Source organism: Macrobrachium rosenbergii, chromosome 7 (genome assembly GCF_040412425.1).
Source record: "Macrobrachium rosenbergii isolate ZJJX-2024 chromosome 7, ASM4041242v1, whole genome shotgun sequence".
NCBI lineage: Eukaryota > Metazoa > Arthropoda > Malacostraca > Decapoda > Palaemonidae > Macrobrachium > Macrobrachium rosenbergii.
Window position 1 is genome coordinate 45,795,023 of NC_089747.1, and position 18,958 is coordinate 45,813,980.

At 34.2% G+C, this 18,958-nt stretch overlaps 1 long non-coding RNA gene across 1 annotated transcript in view; it reads right to left on the bottom strand.

Annotated features, from left to right (window-relative positions):
- Positions 1-15,760: 15,760 nt before the first annotated feature.
- The window catches only part of LOC136840531 (uncharacterized), a 244,974-nt gene continuing 241,776 nt past the window's right edge, over positions 15,761-18,958 (bottom strand). Inside the window, exon 3 of the long non-coding RNA XR_010853634.1 lies at positions 15,761-15,817. This is a non-coding gene — a long non-coding RNA (uncharacterized lncRNA). The remainder of the gene's footprint in view (positions 15,818-18,958) is intronic.

Consider the following 18,958-nt stretch of genomic DNA (forward strand, 5'->3'; position numbering starts at 1 on the left):
TTTCCCATCGCTTTCCTCGCATTAAACGTTGCAAGTGACGCATATTATACCTATACAAAAACAAAATTGCATGTGAGGATATAAATGGAGATAAAGAGCATTTTTTTTAACCCTATTGTGAGAATTTCGTATGAGTGAGAAAGTAGAAAGAAATGAGATGATGGCGGCGAGACAAATGGGTCAGATAAGGAATGAAGTAATGAGATGAAGAGGTTGACAGAAATGAGCGATTATTGTTCGTATGCCTTCCCTTCCCCCTCTCAAGGGAACGCTGGAGGACTTGGGAGACGCCAAGGAAAAAAGGAAATGATAAGAACAAGATGGATGAAATATTCTAATATTCTTTATCTGTGTACAGTAAATGTACCTATATAATTTATCAGAATTATGGTGGTTCTTAGTTTGTGTCTTTTTTTGGGAGGGATGGTGGGGGATGGGATGGGAGGGGGAGGGCCAGAATTGACCGAACATCAGGACGTCCTCTGAGTACAACAAGACTTAAGCTTTTACATTTGACAATATAGATGCTAAAAGATATATTATCAAAAGTAATATTCATTAGTGATTAAATGAGGGACTTGCACTCTGTTATTGATACCCGCCGGGCTAGCAAGCTCAGTCAGGATATCTTGAAATGTTCAGTCATTTTAATATAATAAATGTCTTACGTGTAAAATATAGAACTTTCAAGTGAAATCTGAATAGACTCATTTTTTCCTTTCACTTCTGTCAGTGTTAACCTTAATGCAATTATTGCACAGCCTAGGAGCAAATTTTCAGAGCATAGCTGAATTGTCAGGTAAGGTGAGAATACCCGTCTACCAGGCCAGCAAGTATACTATTTGTAAACTATTTCCTGATCGTATTAAAGACGAGGAACGTTATAAATTATTTTTAGTTTGTCCTAGGAATGCATTTTGCCAGTATTTCCTGGCATTTCTTAACACTAAATGCTTTTTTAGTACATTACATTAGACTTTGTGGACATTTTTTTTTATTTCTATGAACAGGACAAAGGCATTTTCAAACGAACCTATAATATAATAACAATAATGACCATCGCGCTACTCGGAACGTCGGCGACAAGAAAAACACCGGAAGGAAGGAAGGAAGGAAGGAAGGAAGGAAGGAAGGAAGGAATGCCTGAACTACGACCCCAGAATCCACCTGCCGGAAACCTGCTATATCATTCTACGGGTTTATCAACCTTCATTCACTGCATTCTCGCTTGCATGAGAGAATAAAAATTGCTGTACACCACACGCTGCTGGTGCATTTCTATCTGCCAAAGTGTGAAGTTGGCCAATCATTATCCAATATTAGCAGAGAAAAGATTTCGATTTATATTGAGAAGACTCCATACAAATTTACTCGAATGACGCAGCCATCCTATTTAATAGGACATGTCTAAGTGAGGGACTACTTCCCTCCTCCCCATCCTCCAACTCCTCCTCCTCCTCCTCCTCCTCCTAATAATAATAATAATAATAATAATAATAATAATAATAATAATAATAATAATAATAAACTTGATAATTAATGATAGATACGATGGTAACGGTGATGGACAGTATTGTAACCCATTTTCAAAGTATAACATCTAGAAATGAAGCCAAAATAAACGATGTGGAGTCACGAAATGAAACGACGGGTTAATGAAATGTCTGAGGGGAAGGGTCACTGTCATTTTCATGACGCATGTACATTTGCTCTCATTAATGACTCTAATAATGCTTCTATGTAATTCGAGAGTTAATCGAAGAATACGCACAATATTCCCGTTAAACAGGATTCTGTTATTAGGGCACAGTAATTAGATCGATAATTATAATTGCCTCCCAATGTTATCATGGGTACACAAGTAGACAGGAAGATTTTCTCTCTTTCTCCCTTGCTTTGCTGTTTTTAACCGTGTCAACATGGGAACTTTTGCAATGTGACTCATTGTAGTCTTTTAGCTCAACAGAAATTTATAAAGTAGTAAAGCAATCCATAACAAAAACTGTTAACCAGATTTTGACAAAACCTGGTGGCTAATAATTATAATAAAAAAAATTCCATTGCTCTCGTGTTTTTTCTTTTGTGCAAATCAGACTCATACTAATTTTTGACTGTAGTAAATATGAGCCCTTAATTTATCTCGCTCACAAGGTACTGTCCACAGATGATGTTCATCCTGAATTCTTTACATATATTACTGTACCCAAGTTTTTGCTGTTATAAACTGGACGGGTTTGTTGTGCACCTGTATGTAGTATCAACTGTATCATTCATCCTTCTCTGCCGACATCCCTGTTATTATTGTAAGAAGAACCGTTCTTACTCATCTCTCACAAATAACGTCATACAGGTTTGGTCATCTACTTTGAATGTTTGTTTCAATATTTTAAATCATATTTACCTCTACAGTGTTTACTCTGTTGAATAACAGTAAATCTCACATAACACGGAGCTATACTTCTGGAGCATTCAAAATCAGGTGAAAGATTCTCTATATTAATATTAACGAAGAAAATTCTTTCATTTAAAATGTTCCATCATTTTATACTAGTCTTTAAATATTAAGAGCTCTCTCTCTCTCTCTATGATTTAACTATTACTTGGTCTACTGAACTAACTAGGTTATAAGTTATCTTTTAACCATCACTTTAACCAGTCTACTTCAGGATTACAAGCAACGAGAGACAACTACGAGAACTCTAACAAATATCGAGTATAAAGCCCCTTTACACACATTCACTGTAACCTCGACTTTTGACGCCGGAGATTAGATCACAGGACAAAGCTTTCTACTCCCCGAGATACATTTCTTCCTTATCGCACAGAGTACCTTTCTTTTTGTCCATTCACTTGGATACGCTCATATTTTGAAGGAACAGTTTTTTTTTTTTTTTTTTAAGATCGATTCCTAATTGCATAAAGGTAACATTCCCTCAACATTAAGATTTGTTGGTGATATCAAAGGATATACGCCTCATTTTATACATTTCTACCAGAGCTCTTAGTCTTGCCTTTCCGTGACAAGAACGTTCAACTATTAAGAGTAACAGATGGGATGCAATACTCCCTTCACTGGGACTTATAACTGGCGATTAGGGGAAAGATATGTGGGCGTGACTTAACTCATTTATAATGGCATAATCTTACTACGGATTACTACGTCAATGTTACGATAGACTTTTTTCGATCTAATCTGAAAAAAAGATTAAGGAATCCTTTGCAATATTACACCTATAGATTGTTCACATACGTAAGTCATTTTCTGTTGCAAAGAGAGGCATTATTCCATGGAAACCACATCATAATACATCATTATCTTACAAATATATGTAGAATCGTCATGTCAGCAAGACTCGTATTGCTGAGTATATTTTTCAGAATATGAATGACCTTCCAACTTTCCTAATATGCCGTGAATAATCCCGTTTATATGAGGTAATGAATGGCTAACACTGTTTGAGCTTCTTCGGCAGCACAGGATTTGTTGAAGTCTTAATTCTACCAAATTCATCTCTATGATTTTGTCAACCACAACCTTCCTTCATTAACGAATGCATATCAAATGAATTCTATAGACCCCTAAATGTTATATATGCTCATTGCTTAAAACCCTTTCATTTTAGCTTTAACCGTTATGAAGGCCTCAGCAATTATGATTAATCTTGGTTAATCCCTCAAATCTATCTTTTAAGACGCATAGCTGTTGGTTGAAGGTAAATGTTTCTTTTGCGAAATTTCCTTTGCTCATTACTTCCCACATCTTTTCTCCTGGTATTTTTCTCGCACGAAATCTCTCGCTTTTAAAGTTAGCTGTGAGTCTGAGTGCAGAAATCCTTCAATTTGAGACTTATATGTCAGATTAGTTCCTAGTAAAAAAATAATAAAAATATATATAATGAATAGCAAACACAAAGTCTTTCTTTACGGCACCTCCCAGAAGAAGTATCTTTCTTAGTGAGCATATTTCACTCCACAGCAAATAATACAATAATTTTCTTAGGATGTCAGAAAGAAAAAAAAAAAAACTTTTCAGAAATTACGTCTTGAAAATGGATAAATCAATCTTAGAATGAAGTAAAACAGAACATCGAATGATACGACGCTCTCTTTTCGAAGAAATTCAGTTAATCCATTATTAGATCAGTATGAGGAATAATGTTTTTCTTCGTGTACAAACGTTAGTTACCCTTCACTATAAACCTGAATAGTTTCCACATCTACAAAGAAACAGCATTCAACTAACAAAATAATTGGTTTGGTAGCCATTGTTTTATTCAAAATGGGCTTTTTTTAGGGGAAAACTACACTAGTTCTTTCATTAAGAATGATGAATTGTTCAATTTTCTTTTTGGGAAGAAAAGAAATATTCTCGAGGAATCTAATAAACCTGCAGAAAAATGCAAAGACTAGGAAAAGATCAGAGAATTTTAAAGGTTTTCTTTTAGATAGATTTATTACTTCTGTGGCAATAATAATGAGAATTACTGAAGGTTGTTAAATGCTAAAAAAAATCCATAAATTAGAAGACACTGACTTTTGCTTGAAAAGGGATATAATTAGATGAGATGTAATTCTTACGACTCTATCCAACTTACCAATACGATATTATCAGTGGGCTGCTATTGTTAATATATGTACTTGGGAATCAATTTTAGTGTGTAAGTCTTTTCATGATTACGATCGAAGCCGGAAGAACTACAGTATTATGATACAGATTACAGATTGAAAAACTTCTTGATAAAATATTCGGTCAATAATTTTAGAAACTCAAAATCCGCTAAGAAATAATTAGTCCGATACCTGGGAATAATATTTTCAGAGTCAGATTGCATACCGATGAATGGTGCAGTTAAAAGCCTGACCACAAAGTACATAGTATACAGATTTGACTCCAAGCAGAGATAATTAACTACAAGGAATGAAAAACAGCATTTTAACTAACTAATTAATGCAACTATGCTATTACACTGGATCGCCTATTAATCTATAAAATTCCTTAGAAGAGAGATGGATATATACTTCTAATGGAAAAATAACAATTTAGAATCATATACTTTAAATTGATGTCATTGAATAAAAAAAAACACAAACTAACAGCTGATTTGGTTTGAAATTAAAATGATTCTTGAAAACCACTGGAGTAAAGGTTGTAAATGTTTTGCGAATAATAATAATAATAATAATAATAATAATAATAATAATAATATATGAATAATAGTTAAGTTTTAAACAGGTCTTATTAAATAAAAAAAATTATGCGAATTTATCTTATAAAAGTGTCTTAAAAATGAGCAAACAAAATTTTCAGGCTCAGCGATGTTAGTCAGTAACTGGCCGAATTCATGTTGAAAAAGGACAGTGCGGAATATTGGAAGTCTTTTATTACAATATTCAATCAGAAATCGTTCGTCTGGGTTCAGGTTCTATAGGTAACTCGTCGACACTTGTTTCGACCAGCTCGTTGGTCATCCTCTGGACGTGGTTGCAGGAGGTCTGAAGAAACGATGATTTGCTCGGGTTGGTATTATAGGGAGGTCATGATCGGTGCTGAATTATGATTGGCTGCTCGGGGCATAATAACGGGCGGAGCCTTCCATCCAAGTTCTGTTTTCGTCTTGCGTGCGAGCGGCGTTGTCAGTGCTGAGGATGAAGAGAAGAATTTCGATCCTCGGATGCCGAATTTTGATTTGCTCGTACGCTTGGGGATCGCTCGGTGCATGTCTCCTGGCTGCCAGTGGGGAGGAGAAAGGTTTAAAAACATCAGAAAGTGTTGGTTTCTCCTTCCCAATGTGCAATGCTTCCAAGAGGCGTAGGCGGCGGTGGTCGGTAAGACAATCAGAAGTGATTATGTCTTTTCTTGCTATCTCTGGTACTATAAGGATGCCTCGGTTTACATCGGTATGACCACCATGCGTTTCTCTCAAAGGATTTCCTGCCACGCCCAAGAGGGGCTATCTTTAATCATGCCAGGACCGTCCATAACCAGAGGATAGCAAGAAAAGACATAATCACTCTTGTTTCTCTCTTCTCTCTCTCTCTCTCTCTCTCTCTCTCTCTCTCATTGCATTGTCGTTGTTTTAAGAAACTCCTAAAGAAACTTGTTTACAAATGTGTATGAGAAGAGCTAGGAATAACTTCCAACACTCTACCTAAACTTTACTATGAGGGTTTTTGAAACTTTATTGTCTGTTGTCAACTGCAAGAGTATTAATGAAACTTTCCACTTTAAAGCTTTTCTATGGCTTCGTTACTTTGCACACGTCGATGTAAATATAGCTCTAACCCCAACCCCATCTCTCTCTCTCTCTCTCTCTCTCTCTCTGACTTTCAATGTGTAAGTGCATAACATCAAACCAGTCACTTGTTCAACTAAATTCCACTTTTTCTGTTAAGGAAACGGGATTTCTACGCGAAGAAAGCATATATGAATTATAGACAAAAAATATTTACTTTGTAAGAATCATAATGATAATGAATGAAAGACCGACACAATAATATCAGTTTGAAAATAAAACTAATTACATATAGCTGACAATCCATTTTTATATTCCAAAAATTATTCAGCGATGAATATCAACAAGAGATTAACAGAAATACTAACAGTAACCCACAGAACATAGAACATGTATGAGTTAATTATATTTATATCCATTTTACCACGGAATTCCATTTGGAAATTTAGATTGATGGGGTTAACGCTCCTAAAAATAAGAGAAAAATAGAATTTTAAAAAGTATTTTGAAAACGAATAGTATTAGGGCCTAATCATGACAGTCGTTTCTCCAAAACCACAATTATAATTTTTTCCGGAAAATATTTCAGACGTAAACTTGGTTAAACTAAAAAAAGTTTTGTCTTTTCTACGAATATGCTATATTTAAAATATCTGCCGTTTGGAAGGAATGTCCAAATTGTATGGAAACAAGAGCATTACTTTTTCTAATTATCATATTTAGAAGAAGTTCCACATTCCACGTTTGGACAATTTTAGTCCTTTTGGTGACTTTGGTACCATTCAAGATCTTTGTCATAATTAATTATCTGAGCTGAATGCTTTTCCAAAGACCAGAATGATAAATAAAAGTAAAACGTAACTTTTAGTGAGGGCCTTTACAAAGACGCCATTCACTTTTTAAAATATTGTTAATAAACGATTATTTTAGAAAGAAACTATAACGTGCCTAAGAGCTCGTTTTGGAGGATATGAGCTCCTGCATTAGGATTGCATACGACAGAAAATTACTTGGTACGTAAAGCAACGGTAAATAACGATTTCGACCACCCCGCTATCAAGACATATATAAATAAATATGTACAAACACTCACACACACATTGTGATTCCTGTTTTTTTTTTTTTTTTTTTTTGCTCGACGTGTCAGCATAATGTAAATGTGGAAGTAGGCCATCCGCACAGTCACGAGATGGTACTCGTATTAGCTTAAGATCAGATACAAACAAGAAATTATTGTTAACTCCTTCGAGATTTTACTTTCCAACAGCGGAAAATTATTTATCACTGATGCTTGACATGTCAACTCTTTCAACTACATCAAAATCCAAGAAATGATATTCCAGGGACACCTGGAAACCGAGTCTAAAAAGAAATTTTAATCCAAGATACTAGTGTCTCATGCCGAAAATGTACATGATGTCTTACCACGTCAACTTCACAGAAACATTCACCATTATCCAACCGTTACGTTACTCCGAAACGTAACTGATCACATTTCCTCAATTTCTTGTAAACAGTAAGGCTTTTGAGTCTTTTTATGTACGAATTTATCTCATTACCTGACTAAAGTGCCCTAATTACAGCACTTGTATTGTGACGTAACTGAAATAATGATCATATAAAAAATAATGTAAACATAGAGAACTTTTCTAAGAATGTAGAAAGAGAGAGAGAGAGAGAGAGAGAGATGAGAGAGAGGTTTGACACGGTCATCTGCGAAACGAAAGGAAATAATGTGGTTCAAGTATCTCATGAATTTCCTGGCCAAACATGAGGATTACGTCGTTGAAGACTTACCATTTTTTATAACTGATTTTTTATATTTCCACAAAGACAGATCATTCACGTTTGCTTTTACCCCCTTCTTTCTCCTTTTCCACAATCAGCTGCGACCCAGAGGAATCGACCAAAAGCCTGGGTACCTAATCACCGTTCACGGACAAGAGAGAGAGAGAGAGAGAGAGAGAGAGAGAGAGAGAGAGAGAGAGAGAGAGAGAGAGAGAGAGAGAGAGAGAGAAATGTGAAGATCGTTAGAGACCGAGGTGTAGGTTGGTACTGTGGTTTATCAATATGTATTCTTCATTTTCCGAGAGTTGATTTGTTCAGTTCAAACAGACATTGACCTGATAATGTACGAGTCACTAGTCGTGACCTTAGAAATGAAACAAATTTCAAAATCGACAATTATAAATACTTTAATCTTTATACAAATATAACAGAATACAAACTATCACGGAGCCTTTATAGAAATTCGTTTGGCTGCTTCTTTTGAAAATTAGATGTTACACTGTCCCGTAATTTATTATGCAAGAAAACAGATCCAACAGCAAGGGATCATAGTTTTAATTTTATATTAGGTAAAGGAACCTCTGCCACCAAAACCTTTCTATCGCATTTAATGCTTATCGATAAGTCTCGTGAAAATATTTATCATCATGAGTACCAAAATTTACGTGATTTAACGGTATGAAATAATTGGTCATAAAATATTAGCCAGTTAACATAAAAATGTAGCAAAAGCCAATGTTATTTTATGTAAATGGTCAGTAGTTATTTTATCATTGTTTTCGTGATATTTATTACGTTTGCTAATTAATCCCCTAAACAAAAACCAACAAAAAAAGACAAAAATAAGATTGACAGAATATTGTTTAATACAAATTCTATGCAGAAAAAATAATTGGATATATTTTTCTCGTTCATTAGCATTAAGTTTTGTGGAGCTTTATTTTTCCCATTGGGAAAGCCCTCTTGGATTTAAAGAATTTTTCATGCAAACACAGTTTTAAAAGGAAAGCAATAGTTTTGTACGACTACTGTTATCATGGGTAATTATATTTTCCTTTTATTTTGTTATTTATTGAATGGGATATACAGTATACCAAATTATATAATATATATATATATATATATATATATATATATATATATATATATATATATATATATATATATATATATATATATATATATGTGTATATATGTGTGTGTGTGTGTGTGTGTATATCTGTGTTATGTGTATCTGTTTATGGGAGCGTGTGTTTATACATGTCTGTATATATTTATGGATTATCTACATAAATCCACAAAAGCAAAATAAAAAAATAAATCTTCTTCCCTTTTAGAATAGAAATGAGCAGAATTTTTAATACGACCAACGAAAAATAAGCTATGCATAACAATGGAGAGAGCTACGTAAATATCATAACATTCTTAGTGGCTTAAAATCAATAGCATTCAGGGGTATTTTGTTTACGTCTTCAACAAACTGTCAACACGTATTACCTTATCTTTCAGAATATCACTCTGACACTTGATTTTGTTTTAAACTGAATTTGACTGAACATGTTTTCGTCTACACGTATCAAATAGTGTTACGAAGATTTGAATGCCTTCAGGTTAGATGATAGTTTTTCTCTGTCATATGTTTAAAAACAGCAATATTTTCAACACCCTCTTCCAATTATATCCTGTTTTCTTCTATCAGACTTAAAGAATGACCTATATAAACTTTGACTCATGCTCTATAAAGAGGTTTATAGTTATATTGTTTTCGAGGTCTGCTTTCAAAGATGAATCTATTCTTTCACACCTCTCTTGTTTTTTGAGTTTTTTTATTCATTAACTATGAAAAGTAGCAATTTCACATAAAACAAAGTAAATGTCTAAACCTGTAAGATGGCATATTTTGTTAATGAATGTATCTACGAAGTTCCAAAATTTAGCTAATTTCGTTTACCAGATAACCCGAGAATAATAATGTAACCCAGAATATGTGATATGTTGGTCAGAAATGATTATGGATGTACGGTAACAAACTCAGTTTTTATGAATCAATTCATATAACAGGAAATCGTTTGTGATTCTCTGCAACCCGTTCCCTTCAGTAACCTCCGGACTCAGTTCATTCATAGTTTCATTATGTAGGCATGAATTCAATATTTTTATTTGATATTTACACGCATGCTATAGACTGCCTGTCTTTCATGTTCCATTACTCCATTTCACAGTGGATGCAATGTGATGATGGTTTATTAAAACGCTCAACGTCCACTATATAGATTCGATGACAATGGCGAATCTGTAAAATGTGAACTCACACGACGAATATTGAAAATGTTAGAACGTAACCATGGGTGGCAGCTGTAATATTTATCTATTTCCACTTGCATTATTTTCTTTGTGACGTACAATTACTATTTTCTCGATTACCAATTTCAGAAATGCTTTCAAAAAGAGAGGGGGACGGGATGGGTGGGCATTTGATATGGCGTAGCTGAATCAATACTTCTTTTGTTTAAAAATGAATAACCTTGCAATAGCTGCTGAACGAAGCAATAAATAACGCAGTCACGAAGGGAAGTATGATGTCCAAGAACTTTTGAGCTGCTGAGTTCAGATTGCAATGAAATATTGGACGGGAATGAAACCCTGTAAGTAGTGGCCTCAGCAAGTAGGTTACGACGTGACCTCCTGCTTTGCACGTTTGCAGCTGAGGATCTCCTTTGGACACGAGAGCAGACAATTATTTTGTGCTGCTAATACAAACAGTAAGAACTGGGAAACAAATCGGTTAATCATAGGAGTTAAAAAAATTCCATTGTTAAATAAGCCACTTTTAAAATGCAATTCATTTTAAAGGTTTTATATATAAGCTAAGGCGATAGGTTCGCGCCCTCTGTTCATTATTGAGTGTCATATATTCAAACGTTAATTATGGGTACAACTGGGGAATATAATTACCTTAATCATGAATCATGTGTCTGTGACAGTTGTGAGACTATGAAAGCTATTGATGTCCTGTTCGAGTTCTTATAAACAGTATATACTTGTTTCTCTATGATCATGTCATTATTTATGATTATGTTTTCGCGCATAGGCATACGCATATGATTGAAATGACCATTATTACAGTAACAGACATTAACCATATAAATCCCTATTCGATGGCTGTTTGAAATATTGAACTTCAAACGGAAAATAATGAAGAATAATCAAATATTAATCCATCATTCATTCATATCAATGTACTCTAGCGTACTGTGGATTTAGAATCTCGAAATCTTTGGAAACCATTTGTATGTATCCTGCTATTTATAGTAACACAGACCTTTAATAATATGTTATTATTCACGCACCAACATTCAGACAAAGTACAAAATCTGTCAAGGAATCAGTCATCTCTTTCAATCCTATTCCTTTCAGACTTTTATGAATGGTTATGCAAGCAAAGAGTCCTACATTAAATTTCCATTCTACTTGAAAATGACAGCTATTTCAGCCTCTTCCTAATTTAACTCATTCCTTTCTGAGTCCAAATATTTCTCCTTGAATTTTCACACGAATTCCTTCGATTTGTCTCCATAATATTTTTTTTTTATATTCTAATTAAAACTGTTGGTGGCTCTCTGTGTTCTTTTTAATCATCTTGATGGCCGGGTTTACTTCTTCCTTTGCCTAATCTTTCTCCGGTCCTAAACATGAAAAGGTTTCATCCAGAATTCCCGTTCATCTTAAGTAGTTTCTTTTGCAACGCTTTTCATCATTTTATGTCTGAGGATTATTCAAAATATTGTCACTTCATTCTAGACTGGGTGAATATATATATATATATATATATATATATATATATATATATATATATATATATATATATATATATATATATATATATATATATATATATATATATGTATATGTATGTATATGTATATGTATATATGTATTCCTTTGGTGAAATTAAGATATTCATTGCAATTCCAGGAAAAAAGGTCTTTGGTAGCTGTTTGATTTTAATGAATCATCTCTATCGTGAAAAATAATTATATAGCCTCTTTAGACTCTAAGTACCTTTCGGATTTATTTTACTGTTTGATTAAGGATCTCACATATATTCTGACACGTAAAAAACCGGTGAAACTGTCGCGTGTCCACGGTACGGAGGCGAACCTTATGAAATGTTGATGAGCAACTTAAAATGTCCCCCTTTCCAGCACCAAGTCTTCAATTTCTTCTCCTTTCCTATTCCTCCTTCGCCGTAAATCGAGTTTACCCGTTATTGTACTAGTGAAGGGAATGTGTGGAGAGAGAGAGAGAGAGAGAGAGAGAGAGAGAGAGAGAGAGAGAGAGAGAGAGAGAGAGAGAGAGAGAGGAATGTCTTGGTAGGTAGGTGTGAAATTCTCTGACGGTTCTTTGGCCTGGGTGGAGAATGGAGCGAAAGTTAGGTTGGGAAACTGGAAAACCCGCAAAAAAAACTCTCTCTCTCTCTCTCTCTCTTTCAGAGGTACTTTGCAATAATGCTCTGTCTCTGGAGGAGGAGGCTTATAGTGATGCTCTCTCTCTCTCTCTCTCTCTCTGTGTTTGAGAGCGTGTGTGTGTGTGTTTGTGTGTGGAAAGGTAGCTCTTTGATAATGTTAAAAAGCTTTATCCTATTGGTTAGAGAAGAATGTTAAAAAACTAGTTGTTGGTTGTGGCTGAGATCGATTCCGAAATCTATAAAAAAACAAGTATGATTAAGGGGGTTAATGCATTCCAAATTATGGAGACAGTTGTATATACGAGAAACCTCGATGAGTTCTTAACTTAAAAGCTATTAAAGCCGAATAGGCTTTTCAGTAGTTTGAAATCTTAACATTATTTTTAAAAACCTGGTGCTTTCAAATACTGTATATTCTGTTTAGATATCGGCTATGTAACTAGCCATATTTTATGTGACATTAAGCATTAAATTATGCTCCTTTGAGTCCAAAGAGTCTTTATACCTTCTAGATACAGTCCTTGGGGAGTCATCATCTTCATGGATGGCCTCTGTACATGAAGATCATTATGCGGACGAATGTTTCTATTTTTCTTTATTAGTTTTTATTGTCTTTTTTTTGCATTTAATAATAAAAAGAATAGCATCTGATTCCACACATGTTTCTTCTACATTTTTCCTAATAGTTGAATACCACATAGTTTTCTCTAAGTTTTAGCCCTGCTGTGAATAAATTTTGAAATAAATGTCTTTAGAAGGAAGATAAATTGCTGGAACGTCTGAAGTGTAAAAACTTTACGATAAAAGCATTTGTGATGCGCAGTTTCAGACGAGTCTTATTTTAGAGTTTATTCATTGTCAAACCCTTTTTTCCGTTATACGAAAATATTTGTTATAAATCTGCATATTGCACTGATTCGTGTGAGTACCTGAGAGAGAGAGAGAGAGAGAGAGAGAGAGAGAGAGAAAACAATGTTTTAAATAACGTGTAATGGCCATCAATCCTATTTATGGTGCACGTACAGCTAATTTTGCTCTAGGTAAAGCTCTCAAGATAGGGTTACCGGAAGTGAGAAAGCTCTAACTAGAATTACGCTCAACTCTCCCTAGAGTTCTTTTAGTCTAACAAGTGTTTCAGCGTACTTGTGGTTCTGAGCTCTCTTTGAGACTGATCTAGGTGAATTTGTTCATGGCAACAGATTTGTTCCGTCTAGTTGGAGTGCTGCCTTAAGAAGTGTTATATAATGAAAAAGACAAGTGGGACAATATTCAAGCATGTTTTTAATATAGCAATATGAAAGATTCCTCAAAATAAGGAATGTATCATTTAATGAATATCGTAATCCAGAAAAGAAAGCAAATGCTACAGAAGAAATAGGATGAAATGAAAGTTCTCGAATTTGAAATCATAAGAAAAGTGGCTCAGTCTGCTTTGTTAAATGGACAGAGAAATAAAAACGAAATAAATAAGGGTAGATGAAGTATGGCGAGTACGTGGGAATTCGTTGATGCTTTTCACTTCATGAATGGATGCAGTAAACCGCAAAGAAACGACAACTACAGATATACTAAGCAAAATATGTTGTAACCATGTTTGTTTTAATCCTGAATATCCAACATACGACTAAATTAGACAAATTAAGGGGGCATTTGTTCATATATGCTTATACTGCCATGAAAACTTACTCCTGAGGTAATGCTGTCATTTCATGTAAATAAATGCAAGTTACTCGTGAAGGCAAATAGCAATTACACTTAGTACTTCCGTGTTACAAAAAACTATCACGTAGAAGAAACTTTTAATACAAAAAAATAATGGACCCCATATCAAAACAAATGTAATAATAAATTTCATTGCAATGGAAATTTAAAGTTTTGGTCCCCTCAGTCATACTCATGTGAACTGAGTTAAACCTTACAAGACTTTGCATTTGGAAAGAATTTCTTGGAAACCAATATTTTTTCCTAAATGTGAATGAAACCAGTCTATTTGAAGTTCTTCCTAAGGATTCTTTTGCGTATAATATTATTGTATAACACTGACAGAAAATGGAACTTATAATGATTTTTATTCTGACATCTACTAAAGCTGTATAAATTCACCATTTCCGTTTTCTTCCTGAAGATGTCTTCCCTAGCGGAAGGGGGAGTCTGCTCTTAATAGATTCTTCAAAATTTGGTTTACCTATCCGTACGGGAACACATATTCTTCCAATTTGCTACTCCAGGGAATGGCTTTAACACTTTGTCTATCATCTTCGCTACCTGGTCTTTTGGAGAGAGAGAGAGAGAGAGAGAGAGAGAGAGAGAGAGAGAGAGAGAGAGAGAGAGAGAGAGAGAGAGAGAGAGATTCTATTTTGGTCTAAGAGCTGAAGAAATGATGATTTTATAAGCGTCGTCGTTTGTTGTGAAATAATTAAACTCGAGATTTGGAAAGCAACAAAAATCATAAAACTATTGATTTAAAAATCTGCACATTTTCAAAATCATACTAAATACATGAGCTCTGTAGAAAAAAATGCCGAATAAATAAACAACCGTCAATTTACACTGTGAATAGAATCAAAATGATGCTTTAGTTTACCATCTAAATTTTTTATTCAGTCATCACAGTTTACGTTATCAATAACATGCCACATTTGGAAGTTGTTTTGGTTTCTAGTATCCTCAATATTGTTGCTAATATCCTCGAAAAGTCCATATATATACGGTACTGAAGTGTGAATACTGATGGAAAAATATCCCATAAACCCGCTGAGATGATATGTTTAGGTGGTATACATAGATTAAAAGGGATTGAAAAAAAGTCACGTAAAGAGGAGACCTGCAGTTATAAGAACAAGGTTAACGTATTTGAAAAGATCGATCTGAGGGCTTCGAGATGTTTTGGTCACGAGGGGAGAATTACAGGGAATATTTTAGTTAAAAGAATGTAGAATTCTAGAGTACTGGGAAAAGGGTTGGGGGAAGAAAACTGAAAAGTGCTGGAGAGATGAAGCAAAAGATTTTTTTAATGTGCATGACTCAAGAGAAGGTGACGGTGTTGTGATCTTCATAAAAACGAAATGAACTCTTAATAATAATTAGAAATCGCTCATCGGCTTCTGCCATATTCGTTCATAAAAATTAAAGAAAAAAAAATCTATTATTCAAGTTAGAATGTACACAGGTTGTTTCACAGATTTTCTGTTCTCGAGTTTCGTTATCTACTTGCTGATATTTTAATTAAAATCCAAAAGGGCTAAACCATAAAACAGTTGGAAAAGTGTACTCACCAGTTTTCAAGTTCATTGATGTAGACAGCAACTAATATGACTCGCGCTAATGTCTGAAAGGAAAAGAACATTTTCATAAGAGTGGTGAAAATTTCTCGATTTATGATCATGAAAAGAGCCAAATAAAACTCATGAGTCCCTGTTGCTTGATATAAAAAGTCAGTATATTTTTCTTTTCACGTATTTTTTATTCTGATGTTTTATAATGAAACACCTTCACATGGATGGAAAACCGGATTTTTCAAAAAGTGTCTTATTGTATCTTTCTGACATGCAGAGCACTACATTAAACATAATGAAAGAATGGCCAAGCAGCTTTTATCTGAATGATATGCACAAATATTAAGTGACAGAAACTTTGGCGAAATAACCAGTTGTAGGAGGATATAATCCATGAATTTCATGTGAATTTAAATTTTGATCTCATGTCTGAATATTCATGAATAATATGAGCCAATATTGTTTTTAATGGAGGAAATGTTGTTTTCGGTGATGTTATATGTAATAGAGATACGGAAAATAGTAATGTAAATTTAATCATTCTATACTAAACGGTTACTAAAACTACGTTAGCTCACAGAAACGAATTCCTATCTTTTTTCTCCTGACTTGTTTGTTTTAAATATGTTTTAGGAGTCAAGAAATACATAAGGTATTATTTACAAATAAGACTGCTTTTTCATAAGACTAGATTTTATATATATATATATATATATATATATATATATATATATATATATATATATATATATATATATATATATATATATATATATATATATATATATATATAATATATATATACGATTTATAGAGGAGAATACAAATTAAGAACATTTCACATTTGTCGCTAATTCTCTACCCGAACGAGCACTTTTAAAAGGAACGAAGGAAAAGGGAAAAGTAGCATTAAGAGGATAAAATATGAACTGGCGTCTGATGGCTCCATGTTGGAGCTATAAAGCTTACCACGTCTAGAGGCAAAGCGGATTAAAGTCTTATTCCAGTTCTTGCAAACAGGCGAGTATAACTGCTAATTGATACTTAAATCTCTAAAAGAGAAATATAAAAATCCCAACCTAAAAATAAAAGACCTCAGCAAATATGTGAATCAGACTGAGATTTTGTAAGAGTTCCTGTGCTGCAGAGGTGCTTGTTATTCAGTAAATGTCCTTCACTATGTCCTTCATATTCTTCACTTTCCATTGCCATTGCCGCTGCTCTTGCTAAATGTCATAACATGTCTTCTTGTCACTAAGTTAAAATGAAAACGGAAGCCTCAGGGGAAAACAGAGAATGTTGAGTCAATAATTTACCAAAGCTGAAATATATCATAACATGTCTTCTTGGCACTAAGTTAAAATGAAAACGGAAGCCTCAGCGGAAAACAGAGAATGTTGAGTCAATAATTTACCAAAGCTGAAATCTACCACTATGCTGTCAGTGACACTGAGCAACCAACAGTTCTTCTGAATATTAATAATGAAGCAAACCAAAGAAAAATAGAGATAGAGTGTAGGGTCCCACATGGACCTACACGATCGTCCATCTTACCTGGCCAGCCCGAAATCATACCCTGCGGGGATCCACTCCTCACAGAGAAAACCTCCGGACACGCATTTAATGTATACTATTTATCACGTCAAATGTATCATTCCTACTGGAAACAATATAATGTCAGCCTTCCAGCTATATTCATCAGAACTCTGTCCGCAACTTGTCTATAGAATTATGGAACATTTTCCATCTCAAACAAACACAGTTGAATGTATGTTAATCTCTATTTTGTTGGCCTCGTGTCAGGCGCTACGTTTCCGCTCGCAAGGAGTGAAGGATTAACAGGACACAATGACGGCAAAAATGAGGACAGAAAATTGTGAACATGATGAGGGAAATTACCATACTTAAAATGTTGAAGGCCAGTGAGATATAATGGGTACAGCAGTCACGAAAACTAGAGATAAGCTTAACAAGAGAGAGAGAGAGAGAGAGAGAGAGAGAGAGAGAGAGAGAGAGAGAGAGAGAGAGAGAGAGAGAGAGAGAGAGAGAGAACATTTTCACTTTGACTGACTGGAAGGTATTACAAGAGTGTGATTGAAGTATGAAGTACAGTACAGACAAAAAGTAGAGAAAAAGTTAGATCATGAAATATAATGGAATAAATATTGATAAACGGAGAGGCTAGAGAGAAAGGTTATACTAGAAGATAAATAATAATAAAAAGGGAAATTTGAAGACGGGCAGTTCTGTACTGAAGGCTTAGTGAACTGTTGCACTGGGAATGGAGGCATTTTCTGAGACAGAGCAGTTATGAAGAAGTAAGTATCTCTTAGTTTAACCAGACCACTGATGATTTAGGGCTGGCCCGAAGGATTAGACTTATTTTATGAAGGAATTGGTTACCTAGCAACGGGACCTACAGCTTATTGTGGAATCCGAACCACAGAGAAATGAACTCACCAGAAATAAATTCCTCTAATTCTTCACTGGCCGGGAATGGCTGGGCCAACAGGCATTTTCCAAAGAAGAACAGAGCAGGTATGAAATAAAACCTTTTGAGATAGGGGCAGGAATGGCAAATTATTGCACTATCATTTGAGTGTCCTACAGTTATGATACAAGTAAGCCCCTAAGAAAATAACAATAGGTAGGGCTGAGGTACAGGATGGAATCGTGGTCAATATCTTAATTGATTTTATGAAATTTAGGCTGTCAAGCCAAGCACTGGGGTTCTTTTGGGCCATTCAGTGATTAAGAAATTGAAAAGAGGGAGTTAGAGTGATAGGTCAGCAAAATAGAGATACAAGAAATAAAATTGAAGAAGAAGTATCTAGTTTTATATATATATATATATATATATATATATATATATATATATATATATATATATATATATATATATATATATATATATATATATATATATATATATATATATAATATATGTGTGTGTGTGTGTGTATACACATGATACACACACATATATATATATATATATTTATATGAAGAGGTGGTTAATAAGATCCACATTTATTACTTTACTGTAAAATGGCCTTGCAAGATAACCAGGACATATAAAAACACAAACTGTGGTACAAGGAGCGGAGGGCTCTTTCTCAAAGGGAAGTGTGAAACACGTGGATACAAAAATAGGTATATTCTCATAACACACAAGATCAAATGAACTGAAACAC